The sequence below is a fragment of the Eubalaena glacialis genome, chromosome 2 (genome assembly GCF_028564815.1).
Source record: "Eubalaena glacialis isolate mEubGla1 chromosome 2, mEubGla1.1.hap2.+ XY, whole genome shotgun sequence".
Classification (NCBI taxonomy): Eukaryota; Metazoa; Chordata; class Mammalia; order Artiodactyla; family Balaenidae; genus Eubalaena; species Eubalaena glacialis.
Window position 1 is genome coordinate 146955546 of NC_083717.1, and position 18766 is coordinate 146974311.

Here is an 18766-nt window from a genome sequence, read left to right on the forward strand (position 1 = left end):
TGGCAGGCGGATTCTTAACCACTGCGCCACCAGGGAAGCCCACAGGGTCCTTTTTGATAAAAGATTTCTAGGAAGAAATAAGCAAACTCTGTTTATGGAACATCAAATCGAAACAAAGAGTATCCTGGGGATTGTCTCAGAACATTTCATAGAAATTAAATTCTGTACCTTCCAGGCTAATGTGATGTAGTCCTCAAGGTGGGTTAGGAAGGCTCACCTGGTGACTTTCCTGATGATAGAGTTATCCTGCATCCGCCCTAGATTTCCAACATTTCTTGTTAGTTTACTTGCTGGAGGGGTAGGGCAAGGCTGGATTAAAAAATAGAGCTGGAAATTAACTGTTGCCCAGGAAGATTAGCTTTCCAGGCACTGATTCTTGAGGAGAGGTTTCTTAATGGTGTTTGCCTGGTCACTAGAAGGATTCCCCCGAGCCCCACCCTTAGCCTGGGTTTAATCTGTAGCTTCTCCAAAGCACCCTGTGTTCATAGTGGGGAAGAATGACTCACAGGCTGAATAAATTCAGAGTCCCAAGAGCATTGAGGTTTAGTGGTGAATATCCTACTGTGGGGAATCGGGAAACCAAGTACTGGTCCTGGTTTGGCTGCTGACTGCCAAAGTCACTCACCGTCTCTGAGCGTCCACGTCCTCTAAAAATAATGGGAGCTGATATGTATTGAACGAATCCCATGTTTCAGGAATGATTATTATCCTTTTGTGCACCATTTCATTTAATCCTCAGATTTCTGCTATGGGCTATGACTATAATCACCTCCATTTTGCAGATGAGGAAATCGAGGCATGTAGAAGTTAATTTGCCCAAGTTCATAAATCAGTAATGACCGCTTGGACTCAAATACTGGTGGGCAGATTGGCCTGCAGTCTCTACCCTTATTCCTAACACTGCACCACCTCCTAAAGTGAAGGGAAAAGACAAGAGGATGACGAGGGTTCTTTTAGCCCTGCTAGTGTGGGGTGGAGGGGAAGAGGGCTCTGTTTCTGGGGTGAGAAGATCCAGTGTCCAGGTCTACCTTGTTCCTCCCCACCCCTGAGAACCTTTCAGGGAATATGTCTTCACTATTAGGCCACGGGTAGCATTGCAGGACTTGGTTTAGCTCCTATGCCCCACAAGAATACTTATCAGGGCCATTCTTTTCCGAGCACGTGGGTTAAGCGAGATCTCAGCGGTAGTGGAACCTTGGAGAAATGAAGCATCGGGAATGTTGGCCACAGAGAAAAATGCTGCAGCAAGAAGCTGCAAGCTCCCAGCTCGCTGCCTTGATAGGGACCACAGTAAATCAGGAGGTGCCATGGAGGCTGGTGCTGGATCGCAGGGGCAGAACCTGGCCAGGGGCTGTGGATCCCCCCACCCCCCCCAAAACAACAGCAGCAGCAGCAACAACAGACCAAGTTCAGGCTGAGAAAGCAGACTCTGTGCGGAAGGGGGCCGAGAGAATTGAGGGAATAAGGGGAAGGAAGGAACAGACGGCCCCAAAGGGTCTTGGAACAAAGGGGAAAAGGGGATTGTAGTCACATTGGTGTCGGTAGCCCAGGAGAAGAGGAAAGGGCTCCCGTGAGCCCTGAAATGGAAGGAGAGGGAAAGAAGTAAGCAGCTCACAGCTAGCAAGAGGAGGAAGTGGGAGATGCGCTGCTTCCTGTAGAAAGACCGATGACTGAAGACAAAGCTGGGTGGGGACTAGTCCCTGGGCTGCAGGAGCCGCTGCTACACATACACACAGCGGCTGCCGCGCCGTGGGCAGCTCCTACTACTGCGGGGCTGGGCTGGGCTGGGCTGGGCTGGGCTGGGCGGGCTGCGCCGGAGCTCGCCTGCACACAGCGGCTCGGAGGGAGGAGGAAAGCCACTCGTCTCAGACCAGCCTCGGGAGCCAAGGTAAAGGAAACACTTTTTGTGTTGCTCCTCGCTAAGTGAGAAAAATGACCCTCGCCTGCGGTTGTAAGGGCAGATTTCGAAGGGAAGAAAGACACATTGTTCCGGGGATGGGGGGAAATGGTCAGGATGGGTTGTGTTAGCAGGGCTTTTGAGAAGGACCAAATTCGTGACACCTTGATTTGAAAAAAATAATCCTCATTAGTGCTTAGCTTCGGTGACTCATCAGGAAAACACGCTAAATGTTAAGAAGCTGTTTGCATAGTTCTCTTGGGAGGAAGGCAGAGCCCAGTTGAAATCAATTGGGGCTGTGAAGCTGTGGGCTGATCATCTGAACGTTGCAGTCTTGTTTGAGGGGTGTAAAATGTTAATTGCATTATCTTTCTTACACATTGCACTGGGGTAGCTTCTATCTTGCAGCATAACGACTGTGATTTGGCTTTTTGTTTGTTTGTTTGTTTTGGGGGTTAAATCCTTTTGTACTCAGAATTTGCTAACAAAGGCTGGAATTGCATATGCGAGGGGCAGTATTTACCATTAAAAAAAAAAAAGGTGTCTTCCTCCCTCTGCTCTGTGCAGCTGCTTTCAGGATAACCTCAGAAACAGCTATCATTTACCAGTGGGTCTTATCCTAAAGTTGCATTCTTTCCCAAAAGAGTGTGGCGGGTTTAACTTGTCTAGAATCGGATACCAGTGTATATATGGATTTTATGTTTATATAGATTTTATTCATCTATAGGTCAAGGTGCATATTAGCCTCAGTGACGGACAACATGTAAAAGTGTTGCCAGGTTGTTTCCTTACCTGCATATGCTGTGGATGGACGAAATAGTGAAATCAGAACTTGATTTTTATTCTTTGATTTCCTTGAGCAGTGGGTCCTCTTATTAGAGTCTATGGCCATGGCTTGTTCATATTTGTGAATGATACATACAAGTGCAGTAAATAGGTCTAATGGATTAAAAATGAGATTGTGAGATTTCTTTGGCAGGATATGTAGGAGGGTTTAATATCCTAGCATAGCCTGATTTAAAAAATTAAGCTGTGTCTCCAACAGAAAATGCGGTTAAGCAATAAGTGATCGTTGATAAAAGGTTTTGTCTTGCATTTTTACAATGAAAGGAGATAATTTTCAAAAGAAAGAACTGCTTATAGCGGAGTAAAAATAATAAAAAGGTCATATTTAGACACTCATTCTTAAAGTGTAGGTTTTAAACACTAAATATGCCATGGAAAGTGTATATGCTTCCTCATTTATCATTATTCTCAATTGTGAAGAGCTCTAGTTTTTGTTTTTTTTTTTAATGTCACCTTATGAAATTGATTTGGCTTCTCAAAATTTGTGGAGTAGCAGCGCATTTTCAGAGATAAGAATCTTTAGGTACTAAAGAAAAAAAACGTCAAATTTTCTGAGCATACTTATGAAACTAAACCTGTGTGATGACTAAGAGGTGAAATAGTGCTGGTGTTGAAACCATGGAGCTCCCCTGGCAAATCCATTGAATTTAATCAAACCTGTGGGCAAAACAAGTCACGCCACATATTCCATGGTTCCAGTTCCCGTATGTCTCCTAGACATACGGGAACTGGAACGATATGTAAAGATCATCTTCCCAGAGGGGAGATCTAGGGTGCATCCTGGATCCCGAATGCCCCTAACTGGAGCTCTGTGATCAAGCTGCCTGTTATTAAATGAAATGGAAAGTTGGGAGTCCAGGCTGTATGAATGAGGATGGGGCTCACGCTCTGGCACTTACTCAGCTACGGGCTGGATTCACTAGATAATGCCAACACCCTGCTTTGTGTGAGGATGTGTAGACAATCTGCTTTACTCCTCACTGTGTGTTTCACAAAAGAGTCAGAAAATGAAACCTTGGCTCATAGGCACAGGGGAGTCCAGAGGCCCCCTGCTCTCTTTCAGAAAACATCGAACAAGAGATGCCTATTTTCTGCACAGCCCCAAACATTCCCTTAATTATTAAATTCCAGCTTGAAGCACAACATGAATGAATAATGGCAGATCAGTAACTACGATGGCAGGAGGTTTAGGAAGAAGATGAAAAAGCTCATGTCCTGTAAAATGGGACTATTTCCTCTTCTTCTGGCCAGATGGAATATTAAAAGACATACTACTTTTGTCCAGAGTGTTCGGAGGCTTTTGAGGGAGTCAACCAACACTGAAATTTTAATTGTGTGTGTGTGTGGTTTTTTTTCTGCCATATGGCCAACGGCAGAGTGGAAACACGACTCCTGGTTGGTCCTGGGCCTCATGGTGGGCTCGTAGTGAATGCATTTGGTTGACTGACTTTTTTAGCCTACTTCAGAAGGCAGGCTCAACTTTTAAGTATAAAAGCTCTATAGTCAAAGCACAAAGCCTCTTCAAAGACAACTGTGGGTAGCAGAAAACAGCATGGTGGAGTGAAAAGAATGCAGACTTCGAGAGTCAGGCAGATCTGCCTTTGAATCCTACCACTGGTTCTTGCTGGTACGTTATGAACCTTGCTTTCTTCACTGTAAAGAAGGGTTAATAGTATATAATCAGGGTATTTGTTGTTGTTTGTTTGTTTGTTGTGTTTTATTTGGTTTTTGCTTTTGTGTTTGATTTGTGAGTGCCTGCCTGGTACATAGTAGTTACTCAGATGTCACTTTTTCTTCTGCATCAGGAAAAGTTAGCATATTCTTGATCTTTGCCACTATCTCAAAGATTCAGGAGACATTTTTTTTTAATTGTAGTGAAATATATATAACATAAAATTTCCCATTTTAACTATTTGTAAGTGTGCCATTCTGTGGCATTAAGTATATTGACATTGTTGTGCAACTGTCACTACCATCCATCCCCAGAGCTTTTTCATCTTCTCAAACTGAAAATCTGTTCCCATTAAACAGGAACTCCCCATTTCCTCCTCCCCCCAAGCCCCTGGCACCACCATTCTACCTTCTGTCTATGACTACTCTAGGTACCTCATGTAAGTGGAATCATACAGTATTTGTCCTTTTGTGACTCGCTTATTTCACTTGCCAAAATGTCTTCAAGGTTAATCCATGTTACGGCATATGTTGGAATTTCCTTCCTTTTTTAGGCTGAATAATATTCCATTGTATATACATACTATAGTTTTTTATCCATTAATCTGTTGATGGACACTTGGGTCGCTTCCACGTTTTAGCTATTGTGAATAGATCATGGGTGTACAAATATCCCTGCTTTCACTTCTTTTGGGTTACCCAGAAGTTTAATTGCTGTATTAAATGGTAACTGTGTTTAATTTTTTGAAGAATGGCCATACTGTTTTCCATAGCCGCTACACCATTTTATATTCCCACAGCAGTACACGAGGGTCCCAATTTCTCCACATCCTCACCAACATTTGTTATTTCCTGGGGTTTTTTGTTTGTTTTTGACAGTAACTATCCCAGTGGGTGTGAATTGGTATCTCTTTGTGGTTTCAATTTGCATTTCCCTGAGGATTAGTGATGTTGAATGTCTTTTCACGTGCCTGTTGGCCGATTTGTATGTCTCCTTTAGAGAAATGTCTATTCAAGTCCTCTACCCATTTTTTAATTGGATTGTTTTCGAGGAGACGTTTTGAAATGGCGGCATCTCTTAACATAGTGTGTCAGAAAGATCATGATTATAATATTTGTATTCAGTCTCTTGCATACACCAGTATTATCCCTGCCCAAGTGAAATACATCTCTCAAAAGTAACTTTTAAACGCAAAAGGAGAAAGAAAATCTGCATAGATCCTGATAATTAGTGGTATTAAGAACCTGATAGTGTAAGTCAAACCCTAATTGTAGACCAGTGATCCTGCTGGTCAGGTGCAAGCCAGGCCCCCAGGAGGGGGCCATCACTTCAGTGTCTTTCTAGTCTCTACTCATTAGCTGCAGGGGAAAAAGTGCCCAATAGGTAGCAAGTTCAGAAAAAGGGAGGAGAAACTACACACTAAATTGTTCTCAAACTCTTTATAATGGAGAGGATTAACCTTGGAAAGGGGCTATAGTAGTTAAACAACAACAATAGATTCTGAGAGAAGTTTCTACTAATGCAATGTGATTCTAATCTAAATTTCACTTTTGAAAATAAGAATCCTGTGTTTCATTTTCCACCACAGATTTCACTTTCCATTCCAAAACCAGTGAGGCAGGGTATGGATGGGGCTGAAGCGGTCTGGGCAGAAAGATTAGGGAAGACTCTGTTGAACAGCAGTGATACCTGAGGTTTATGGTGTGGGTGCAGATGTTGACCTTGAATGGTTTGAAGAGCTCCTGAAAGACTGTATGTTAATTTTTTTGTAATGCACTCTGTGTGTGTACTAGGAGGTTGGATAATGACCTCCAACTTTTTAAAGTTTGCAAATCTGTTGATTCTGTGGTTACTGGGAGGACCCATGATTGGCTTTACCAGACCCAGGTGGGAGAGGGGAATTACAGAGCTGGGTTAAGACTTTGTCCCAGCCTATGACATCATAGAATTGCAGAGCTAAAAATGACCTGGGATAAAAACCTAGCCTGTATCAACCCCTCCATGACTGATAATAAAATAGGCCCAGAATTTGTTACCTTTCTAGAGCTGCACAGTTGACTAATACCTCACCTCCCAATTCAATTTCCATTTTACTTCCCTCCACAGTAGGGCAAATGGATAGAGAAAGTCATTATACTTTGTCACTTTAAAAATTGTTTGGAAGACCATATTCTTTTGTTTAAAAAGAAGAGGGTAATGTTTAAAGTTAATATGCTATGTTTCTGTGTTCAAATTTGTACAAATGTAAAGATGCCAATGTGGAATTGAGATTCAGATTTTCAGGTAAAAGCGTTAGGGATATATGTGGTTCCTTAAAACTCTTATGTTAAAGAAAATCAATTATATTTAATGGGAGTCGATGTTCAGACAATGTTCAGAATCTCTAGAGGACTTCCTTAAACATTAGAAAAGAGGGAGCTCAATTCTCAAACTCTAGAAATAACATGTTTCTTAGAAGTGAAGATATAAGACAGGGTCAGCCCTTTTATCTCTTGTTAAACAGTCAAGCTCTTAATGGAAAGACTTAGTAAAACCAGTCACTTGACACTTCCTCCCTATTTCTTTGGCCTTCCCTTGTCCCCCTGCCAGTCTGGTTGTCAGGGTCAGACCTTCCCATGATCTTCTGCCCCAGGCACCCGGCAGTAGAGCTGAAGGAGAAGTTCTGGAAACTGGAGTGATGGGCTCTACTCCAGATTCCTTGCAACATCAGCAGGGCCATTGCTGTTCTTAGGAAATCCTTTTTTGTTTATTTTAATTTCACTTTTTACTATACCCTCTTCATTTTCAATGAAAACCATTAAACCCAAGCCCCCACTCCCTTTATTCATTACAGGTGACCTCACCTCCTGTTATTTGGAGAAGGTATATATTATGGAATTCCTCGACCTCATTCTTTACCACCTCACAATTTCTCATGTCTTCATTCATTTTCTTCTCCTCCCTTCCTAGGTCAAATTAGCACAGCTTTTCTTTCAAGCCTGGACTTGGACTCTTATTTCCTTTTACTTTCTAGGGGACTATGTTCTGACAATAATTCTATCTCCTTCTTACACATTTGATTTCTTCTTTTTATTGGCCCTTTCCTCTTTGCCTGCAAACATGCTTAGTTTACACATATAAATTTAAACAAACCGGTTGCCAACAAAGCTTCCCCTTGACTTTGGTAACCTCTACTAACTTTGTTTTCTTCCTACCTGTAGCGGAGGAAAAATAGTTTTCCCTCCACCTTTCTCAGTTCTGAGAAGCCTGTAACAAAAGACAGATTGATAAGAGAAAAACAAATGGACATTTATTAACTTGTATACCTCATGTGTACATGGGAGATACCAGGGAAAAATGAGGAGCTCTCAGAAGAGGTTTAGAACTCAGGCTTAACTACCATCTTGAGCTAAAGACAAAATTGAGAAGGAGGAGTGGAGGAGGGCAGTTATGGGGAGGCGGCCAGGAAAAGTGTGGTAAATAAGAGTAAGATTTGATATACATATTTAAGTTGATTCCACTCCTTCTTTTCCTGGAACAGAGAGGGAGGCACCCTTACAAATCGAGATTTCCTTTATAATGTAAATTTCCCTTACAAAAATGTAACTTCTAGTATGTTTTCATAATTTCTCCAGTGTCTCCTGTTTCCCACGATAATCTGCCTGAAATAATCCTTATGCCAAAGAGGCATATTTTGGAGTGGCATATTCTGCCACCCTTCATGCCTCTCTGAAGGCTCCCAACTTCTCCATTAACTCCAAGTTCTGCTCCCCAAAATACGAGTGTTCTCAAGATTTGATTCTTCTGCCACTAAATTTCTCCCTCTTCCTTTATCAAACCCTTTTCTATGATTTCTGTCATTGTCACTGGGGTGGGGGACAGTTCCAAATCTGATTCTCCATCCTGATCTCTCACCTACTCTAAACTTGCACATCGAGCACCCTGCAAACTTGCCAGAACATCCAACCCACTGAAACTCGGACTCCAAATCAGTGCTTGCCATTGCCTTTCCCCACTCAAAACCAGCTCCTCACCTGGTTCCACGACTATTAATGACACCCCATTCTCTCAGTCCCTCAATTAGGAAAACCCAATTTCATTATTATCCTCACCAAACAACCAAGTTGGAGTCAGTTGCTCAGACCTTTGCATTGTCATTGGAAACATATCTTGACACCATCTAATCTTTCCCATGTTGATAGCCAGTGTCTTCGTTCTAGCCCTCCTGACCTCCAGCTGGGCTGATTTGTTGTTTGTGTTCTTGCCTCTCCCTGGAAGAACTTTCCTGCTTCTCCTTCCACACTTCACCCCTATAGTCTTGCTTCTCTGCATAGCCAAATTCCATTCATCCTGTAAGGCTCAGTTCAAATGCTGTCTCTTCCATGAAGTCTTCCTTGGTTTCTTCCTTTCCCAATAAAAAGCAATCTTTACTTCCCCTGAAGTCTTTTGTTCTTTCATCACAGCAATTAGTGCATTCTCGTGTGTATAATGGCAATCTGCTTTTTTTTTTTCTTTTGCAAGCTCTTTGAGGACAGCAGCCACACCCAGTTTCATCTTTGTCTTCCTTACAGCACACAAATACAGCTTGGGTTTTTGTTTAATTTCAGTTGTATTGAAGTGTAATTGGCAAATAAAATTATAAGATATTTAAAGCGTTCATCATGGTGATTGGATATACATATATACTGTGAAAGGATTCCTCCCATCTAGTTAATTAACACATACATCACCTCACATATATTTGTGGGATTTTTGTTTTTGCTTTTTTTGTTTGTTTGTTTGTTTTTGGTGAGAACATTTGGGTTCACAAATGCAGTTTGTTTATCATTCGTTTAATGAACTTTCTTGTGTCACTTATTTTTTTATGCAGAGTGGACTAGATATTCTAGGAGCTCATAAACTACTGGGAAAACAGACAAATACTGACAGAATTACAATACAGTCAGTCTGTCCACAAGTCTTAATGGAATGTCTGCAATGTGCCATGTGTCCTTCGAGGGGCCAGGGACACTTGGATGAACAAAACAGGCCAGTTCTTTGTTTTCTTGGAAATTACATTCTATTGGGAGAGACCTGGAAAACACATAAACCAGTGGTTTACAGATCTAGCTGCACATTAGAAATCACTGAGAGGTACTTTGAAAAAACACCTATGGCCCAGCCTCAACCCAGACTAATTAGATCAGAATCAGCCAGGATTGGACCCCATTGAGAGAAACAAATTACAATACAAGAAAATATCAGATAGTGATAAGTGCTGAGGTGGATTAAAATAGAAACAGATTGAATGATAGAGATTGTGTGTATGATGGTATGGTCATGGGTATTTTACCTTTGTTGGGTAATCCCTGAAGGCCTCTCTGAGATGATATTCACAACTCATGTGCCTTCCCTATTAGTAGTGAGGCAGACAGAGCTGCTGTGATTGGCTAATTCAAGTGTCCTGTGAGGCCATGGCGGAGCCCTGCGTCTCTGAAGAACATGGTCACCAGACTCCAGAAAAAAGGTCTAGCTCTATTAGCAAGGAAGAAGGGGTGAATGGTTATCGGGTGTTCAACAGAGTCTGCCACTATTATTGTTTCCATCCTATACATGAAGATATCAAGGCCCAAAAGGTTAAAAAAAACTATCAAGATCATACAACTTTGAGCTGAACAGTGTTTCCATGCATTCTCCTTTCAGAAAGACAAACATACACATATACACACAAATGAAAAGCTTGCCTTAGTTGATGGTGATGATCTAGGTAGACTGGAGAAAGAGTCCTGGAAAAAAATACAAAATGGCTCCTGTGAGACGAAGCAAAGAATCACCTTCTAAACAAATGATTCCAGAAGAAATTACATCAGGTCCTAGTAAGTAATAAGAATGGCATTTAATTTAGACAACTAGCCCTGCATTTCTGCATTGTAAAATACATATATATATAATTAAATTGAGTCTTCCTGACTCGTCATTTAAATCAATTTGATCTAAATAAAATCCACCCTGGGCCAAGAAATGAGCAAGAGAGGCCAAGGGTTCTGTGTATGATGTCTATCAGACTTAAAGGAAAACACTGTTTTCTCTAGAGAGGTATGCATTTTGTTGATTACAGCACATGTAAGAGAAGCAAGAATACTCTCTGAAATTTCTGATTATGAGTTATTTTGAAAATAGTTTTCCACTTTCCAACTGCAGAGGCAACATGCAGTTCTATTATTGTTGCATTGTCTTCATGGTTCCTACTTTTCATTCTGATATTTCATTTCAGAGACTACGTTTGTGAGGCAGCAGTAATGAAAAAAGGAAATTGCAGTGAAGCTGCCGTCATTACAGTGTTTTGACTGCTTGCCTCTAGGTGTATTTCTGTGCATTCTCATCGTAACAGATTAAGTGTTAATGGTAGGAATACCTTCTCTGTAATGAATGATCGAATGCTTCCTACTCTTACATTTGCATTTTTAAACAGGAAAGTAAAAGTTCATTTCTAAGCTTTGCCAACAGAGCTGTGTTTAAGAAGGGTATTTATCTGATCTGCACAGAACCATATGAGAAAAATTGTGAAAAAATTTACACAGAAAAAAAAATTAACAGTCATTTTAGTCTTTCTTTGGAGAATTGAATGGATCCTTTGCCATTATTTTTTAAACTTCATGAATGATGGTTGTGTTTAGAGAACATTACTGTATATAAGCATTAAAGTAATTTCGCTAACAGTTTTATTTTTTTTTTTCCATTGGGGGAAAAGAAAACTTGATATCAAACAGTCCCAAAATTTTCTTTTAATTAAACTAATAAAAAACTTAAGTTAAAAAAGAGTGAAAATTTCTAAACAAAAAAAAATTTGATTTTTTTATTATGTTTTAAAATAATCTGAAAATACTACAGTATAGAAAAATAATATTCTAAGGCTTAATACACAGGAGAGCATAGTAGTTAAAGAACATTGGTTTGGAATCAGAATGTCCTGGACAAGTTGCTTGAACTATCTGTGCCTCTGTTTCCTTATCTATAGATTGGGACATAATGACAATACCTACTTCACAAAATTGTCAGGGGAAAATTATATAATGTATGTAAAATGTTTATTTAACATAGTGCCTGACATATAGTAACTAACTATTCAGAATTGTAGCTATTATTAGTATAATTATTATTGTTACCACAAAGATGGAGTAGAGTATCTTTAGCTCTAGCCATGGGGTTCTTAGCCAGTTTTAGCAGAAATGATTATGGCCCAACATGAACCACAGGTGCTCAGAACTTGGAGTAAGGAATCACCTGAGGAAGCCTGCTTCCTAAGCATAGTCAGACGTCAGTGTTCTGACTTAGTTAAGTGCCAGTCTCAGGCTTGCACTATTTGTTCACCAATGCATGTGCTTAGGCATAAATATTTCTGGTTTTCCTTCCCAACTCATGATAGGCTTACAGGTCTCCGTCTGCTTTAGTTAGATGTAGCCATGTGTCTTGCATTGACCAGTGAAGTGAAAGCAGAAGTGATGTTTGTCACCTCTAGGAGGAAGCTTATAATGACCAGAATGTGAGCGCATTCCTTGGCAACTGACAGTGGTGAAAACACAGGAACAGTGGCTGAGCTCTTAAGCCTGGGTCTTAGAATAAAGACACACAGAGATGGTCTATCCACTGACCTGCAATGGACACATAATGAGAGTGAAAAATGAGTTTTTCTGTCTTAAAAGATTTGGGGGTTGTTTGTTTCCACAATATAACCTTAGCCTATCCTGACTAATAGGCTCTGGTTATCCCTTCAAACTCTAGAGAAAAAAATATTATTGGTAACAATACATAAAATATGTAGCAATTTGGAGTTAGTCATTTTTAAAAAAAATTTTTTTATTTTATTTATTTTTTTTATACATCAGATTCTTATTAGTCATCAATTTTATATACATCAGTTTATACATGTCAATCCCAATCGCGCAATTCATCACACCACCACCCCCACGCCCCCACCACTTTCCCCCCTTGGTATCCATATGTTTGTTCTCTACATCTGTGTCTCAATTTCCACCCTGCAAACCGGTTCATCTGTACCATTTTTCTAGGTTCCACATACATGCGTCACTATACGATATTTGTTTTTCTCTTTCTGACTTACTTCACTCTGTATGACAGTCTCTAGATCCATCCACATCTCAACAAATGACTCAATTTCATTCCTTTTTATGGCTGAGTAATATTCCATTGTATATATGTACCACATCTTCTTTATCCATTCATCTGTCGATGGGCATTTAGGTTGCTTCCATGACCTGGCTATTGTAAATAGTGCTGCAATGAACATTGGGGTGCATGTGTCTTTTTGAATTACGGTTTTCTCTGGGTATATGCCCAGTAGTGGGATGGCTGGATCATATGGTAATTCTATTTTTAGTTTTTTAAGGAACCTCCATATTGTTCTCCATAGTGGCTGTATCAATTTACATTCCCACCAACAGTGCAAGAGGGTTCCCTTTTCTCCACACCCTCTCCAGCATTTGTTGTTTGTAGATTTTCTGATGATGCCCATTCTGACTGGTGTGAGGTGATACCTCATAGTAGTTTTGATGTGCATTTCTCTAATAATTAGTGATGTTGTGCAGCTTTTCATGTGCTTCTTGGCCATCTGTATGTCTTCTTTGGAGAAATGTCTATTTAGGTCTTCTGCCCATTTTTGGATTGGGTTGTTTGTTTTTTTAATATTGAGCTGCATGAGCTGTTTACATATTTTGGAGATTAATCCTTTGTCCGTTGATTTGTTTGCAAATATTTTCTCCCATTCTGAGGGTTGTCTTTTCGTCTTGCTTATGGTTTCCTTTGCTGTGTAAAAGCTTTGAAGTTTCATTAGGTCCCATTTGTTTATTTTTGTTTTTATTTCCATTACTCTAGGAGGTCTAGAGTAGGTCTCTAATCCATTTTGAGTTTATTTTTGTGTATGGTGTTAGGGAGTGTTCTAATTTCATTCTTTTACATGTAGCTGTCCAGTTTTCCCAGCACCACTTATTGAAGAGACTGTCTTTTCTCCATTGTATATCCTTGCCTCCTTTGTCATAGATTAGTTGACCATAGGTGCATGGGATATCTCTGGGCTTTCTATCTTGTTCCATTGATCTACGTTTCTGTTTTTGTGCCAGTACCATATTGTCTTGATTACTGTAGCTTTGTAGTATAGTCTGAAGTCAGGGAGCCTGATTCCTCCAGCTACATTTTTTTCCCTTAAGACTGCTTTGGCTATTCGGGGTCTTTTGTGTCTCCATACAAATTTTAAGATTTTTTTGTTCTAGTTCTGTAAAAAATGCCATTGGTAATTTCATAGGGATTGCATTGAATCTGTAGATTGCTTTGGGTAGTATAGTCATTTTTGCAATATTGATTCTTCCAATCCAAAAACATGGTATATCTCTCCATCTGTTAGTATTATCTTTAATTTATTTCATCAGTGTCTTATAGTTTTCTGCATAGGTCTTTTGTCTCCCTAGGTAGGTTTATTCCTAGGTATTTTATTCTTTTTGTTGCAATGGTAAATGGGAGTGTTTCCATAATTTCTCTTTCAGATTTTTCATCATTGGTGTATAGGAATGCAAGAGATTTCTGTGCATTAATTTTGTATCCTGCTACTTTACCAAATTCATTGATTAGCTCTAGTAGTTTTCTGGTGGCATCTTTAGGATTCTCTATGTATAGTATCATGTCATCTGCAAACAGTGACAGTTTTACTTCTTCTTTTCCAATTTGTATTCCTTTTATTTCTTTTTCTTCTCTGATTGCTGTGGCTAGGACTTCCAAAACTATGTTGAATAATATTGGTGAGAGTGGACATCTTGTCTTGTTCCTGATCTTAGAGGAAATGCTTTCAGTTTTTCACCATTGAGAATGATGTTTGCTGTGGGTTTGTCATATATGGCCTTTATTATGTTGAGGGAGGTTTCCTCTATGCCCACTTTCTGGAGAGTTTTTATCATAAACGGGTGTTGAATTTTGTCAAAAGCTTTTTCTGCATCTATTGAGATGATCATATGGTTTTTATCCTTCAATTTGTTAATATGGCATATCACATTGATTGATTTGCATATATTGAAGAATCCTTGCATCCCTGGGATAAATCCCACTTGATTGTGGTATATGATCCTTTTAATGTGTTGTTGGATTCTGTTTGCTAATATTTTGTTGAGGATTTTTGCATCTATATTCATCAGTGATATTGGTCTGTAATTTTCTTTTTTTGTAGTATCTTTGGTTTTGATATCAGGGTGATGGTGGCCTCATAGAATGTGTTTGGGAGTGTTCCTTCCTCCGCAATTTTTTGGAAGAGTTTGAGAGGGATGGGTGTTAACTCTTCTCTAAATGTTTGATAGAATTCACCTGTGAAGCCATCTGGTCCTGGACTTTTGTTTGTTGGAAGATTTTTAATCACAGTCTCAATTTCATTACTTGTGATTGGTCTGTTCCTATTTTCTATTTCTTCCTGGTTCAGTCTTGGAAGGTTATACCTTTCTAAGAATTTGTCCATTTCTCCCAGGTTGTCCATTTTATTGGCATACAGTTGCTTGTAGTAGTCTCTTAAGATGCTTTGTATTTCTGCAGTGTCTGTTGTAACTTCTCCTTTTTCATTTCTAATTTTATTGATTTGAGTCCTCTCCCTCTTTTTTTTGATGAGTCTGGCTAATGGTTTTTCAATTTTGTTTATCTTCTCAAAGAACCAGCTTTTAGTTTTATTGATCTTTGCTATTGTTTTCTTTGTTTCTATTTCATTTATTTCTTCTTTGATCTTTATGATTTCTTTCCTTCTGGTAACTTTGTGTTTTGTTTGTTCTTCTTTCTGTAGTTCCTTTAGGTGTAAGGTTAGATTGTTTATTTGAGATTTTTCTTGTTTCCTGAGGTAGGCTTGTATACCAGTTTCCTCTTAGAACTGCTTTTGCTGCATCCCATAGGTTTTGGATCATCCTGTTTTCATTGTCATTTGTCTCTAGGTATTTTTTGATTTCCTCTTTGATTTCTTCAGTGATCTCTTGGTTGTTTAGTAATGTATTGTTTAGCCTCCATGTGTTTGTGTTTTTTACGTTTTTTTTCCCTGTAATTGATTTCTAATCTCATAGCGTTGTGGTCAGAAAAGATGCTTGATATGATTTCAATTTTCTTAAATTTACTAAGGCTTGATTTGTGAACCAAGATGTGATCTATCCTGGAGAATGTTCCATGCGCACTTGAGAAGAAAGTGTAATCTGCTGTTTTTGGATGGAATGTCCTATATGAATTAAATCTATCCAGTCTATAGTGTCATCTAAAGCTTCTGTTTCCTTATTTATTTTCATTTTGGATGATCTGTCCGTTGGTGTAAGTGAGGTGTTAAAGTCCCCCACTATTATTGTGTTACTGTCAATTTCCTGTTTTATAGGTGTTAGCAGTTGCCGTACGTATTGAGGTGCTCCTAAGTTGGGTGCATATATATTTATAATTATTATATCTTCTTCTTGGATTGATCCCTTTATCTTTATGTAGTGTCCTTCCTTGTCTCTTGTCACATTCTTTATTTTAAAGTCTATTTTATCTGATATGAGTATAGCTACTCCAGCTTTCTTTTGATTTCCATTTGCATGGAATATCTTTTTCCATCCCCTCACTTTCAGTCTGTATGTGTCCCTAGGTCTGAAGTGGGTCTCTTGTAGACAGCATATACATGGGTCTTGTTTTTGTATCCATTCAGGAAGCCTGGTTCTTTTGGTTGGAGCATTTAATCCATTCATGTTTAAGGTAATTATCGATATGTATGTTCCTATGACCATTTTCTTAATTGTTTTGGGTTTGTTTTTGTAGGTCCTTTTCTTCTCTTGTGTTTCCCACTTAGAGAAGTTCCTTTAGCATTTGTTGTAGAGCTGGTTTTATGGTCCTGAATTCTCTTAGTTTTTGCTTGTCTGTAAAGCTTTTGATTTCTCCATCGAATCTGAATGAGATCCTTGCCAGGTAGAGTAATCTTGGTTGTACATTCTTCATTTTCATCACTTTAAGTACATCATGCCACTCCCTTCTGGCTTGTAGAGTTTCTGCTGAGAAATCAGCTGTTAACCTTATGGGAGTTCCCTTGTATATTATTTGTTGTTTTTCCCTTGCTGCTTTCAATTATTTTTCTTTGTCTTTAATTTTTGCCAGTTTGATTACTATGTGTCTCGATGTGTTTCTCCTTGGGTTTATCCTGTATGGGACTCTCTGCGCTTCCTGGACTTGAGTGGCTACTTCCCATGTTAGGGAAGTTTTTGATTATAATCTCTTCAAATATTTTCTCTGGTCCTTTCCCTCTCCTTTCTCCTTCTGGGACCCCTATAATACGAATGTTGTTGCGTTTAATGTTGTCCCAGAGGTCTCTTAGGCTGTCTTCATTTCTTTTCATTCTTTTTTCTTTGTTCTGTTCCGCAGCAGTGAATTCCACCATTCTGTCTTCCAGGTCACTTATCCGTTCTTCTGCCTCAGTTATTCTGCTATTGATTCCTTCTAGTGTAGTTTTCATTGCAGTTATTGTATTGTTCATCTCTGTTTGTTTGTTCTTTAATTCTTCTAGGTCTTTGTTAAACATTTCTTGCATCTTCTCAATCTTTGCCTCCATTCTTTTTCCAAGGTCCTGGATCATCTTCACTATCATTATTCTGAATTCTTTTTCTGGAAGGTTGCCTATCTCCACTTCATTTAGTTGTTTTTCTGGGGTTTTATCTTGTTCCTTCATCTGGTACATAGCCCTCTGCCTTTTCATCTTGTCTATCTTTCTGTGAATGTGGTTTTTGTTCCACAGGCTGCAGGATTGTAGTTCTTCTTGCTTCTGCTGTCTGCCCTCAGCCCTGCTAGTGTTGGAGGGTCTCCTGCAGAGGCGGGGGGTGGCTGTGTCTCACCGTGAGGACAGGGACACTGGCAGCAGAAGTTCTGGGAAGTACTCCTTGGCATGAGCCCTCCCAGAGTCCTGGAGATAGTCATTTTTAATGAATTTTGTATGTGTGTGTGTCTGCTTATCATATGTTGTACCATAAGTAAACATCAGGGTACTAAGCATTTTAATTTATATAGATTTATATAAAATTTTTCATTTAAATTTCTTTTAAAATTGGGTTTATTTCCGTTTCATACAGAGGAAAATCAATATACCAAAATTACCAACATCTATTTTTTTTGGAGAGAGCTACCCATGATGCCCAAGTCAGGACTCTCAGTTCTAGGCCTGATGTGATCATTGGATCATGGTCCCTCTCACTAAAAGCTCATCCAGAATGGTGCCTTGTGACACAAAGGATCTTCTGAGAGAAGATGAGGGACTAAGCCATGCCCATGACCTTTGTCTCCAGTATGAAAATAGTCTTCCCTAAGTCCTATTACAATGTTCAGTTATAAACAGTGGTGCTTAGTACATAGAGGGTCTTAAATAATACATATTGATAAATAGATGGAAGTAGTCCACAGTTCTTCCCAATGTCTGGACTCTTTCATGTTTGCTTTTTAAAAATAAATCTCTTTATTTTAGATCTTAGTTTAAAAACATCTCGGCATTAAGACTTACATTTACCCTAGAATCAAGTTATATTGTTACGATCAGGCAGTGTTAAGGAAAAGAAAATGCATTTCTAATTAAAAAAAGGACTTACATTTATTCTTTTAAAACACTTTACATGTGATCGCCCATGTATGCACCGATGTAGGCTATTTTATTTGATAATTTTTACTGCTGATTTTATTTCACCTGATAATTTCATTTGGGTCCCTAAAACTACCTTATGAACTACCTTAATTATTTAAATTAGAAACAGATTAATTTTCTCCAGTGTACAAACTCAAATTAATTTCATTATTAACCCGAGTTTTAAATTGATTAATCTTGGAGTGTTTAAGGAACCAAGTGGGGTTTTTTCATCCTTAAGGAGATGGGCATATTGATTTGATGACTCTCTCGCCGTCACACCAGTTGTGCTACGAAGAGCAAGACATTTGCAAGAAAACTTTGGATAGATTTTATAAACCAGCCAGAAACCTGTGTGTCTGGGGCTTCTGGGGGAACAATCTGTGAGTCATTTTAAAAACAAACACACTCATAATCACGGTGCATGGTGTTACCATGGTAATTAGGCCTGTGGAGTTGGGTTGCTTATGTTCTTGTAAAGGGAAGAGGGGGAGAGAAACTGAGAATTCAGAGCGTTGACTATCAGCTTCAATTTGACTATCACAAGAGAGAGTGTAGGGTTTCTTGAGAACGTACTGGCACAGTTGTCCTGAGAGGGACGTGAAGAAACTCTGGCATCCTCCCTTTGTTACTGAATATAAGTTAGCCGTTTTAGTGTTGGGTGTTGTGATTCACAGGGGAGAAAAGGGCCATTTGGCATTCTCTCAAGAAGAAGGGGGGAAAATTGGTCCTTTAT

The 18766-nt window shown here is 39.3% G+C and overlaps 1 protein-coding gene across 2 annotated transcripts in view; it reads left to right on the forward strand.

The window, feature by feature from the left end:
* The first annotated feature begins 1798 nt into the window (after window positions 1-1798).
* The window catches only part of GNG2 (G protein subunit gamma 2), a 130550-nt gene continuing 113582 nt past the window's right edge, over window positions 1799-18766 (forward strand). The window contains exon 1 of one of the 2 annotated variants that reach the window (XM_061182549.1): window positions 1799-1888. The gene's annotated coding sequence lies outside the window, so the exon portion shown is untranslated. The remainder of the gene's footprint in view (window positions 1889-18766) is intronic. The other variant, XM_061182550.1, reaches the window with a different exon arrangement.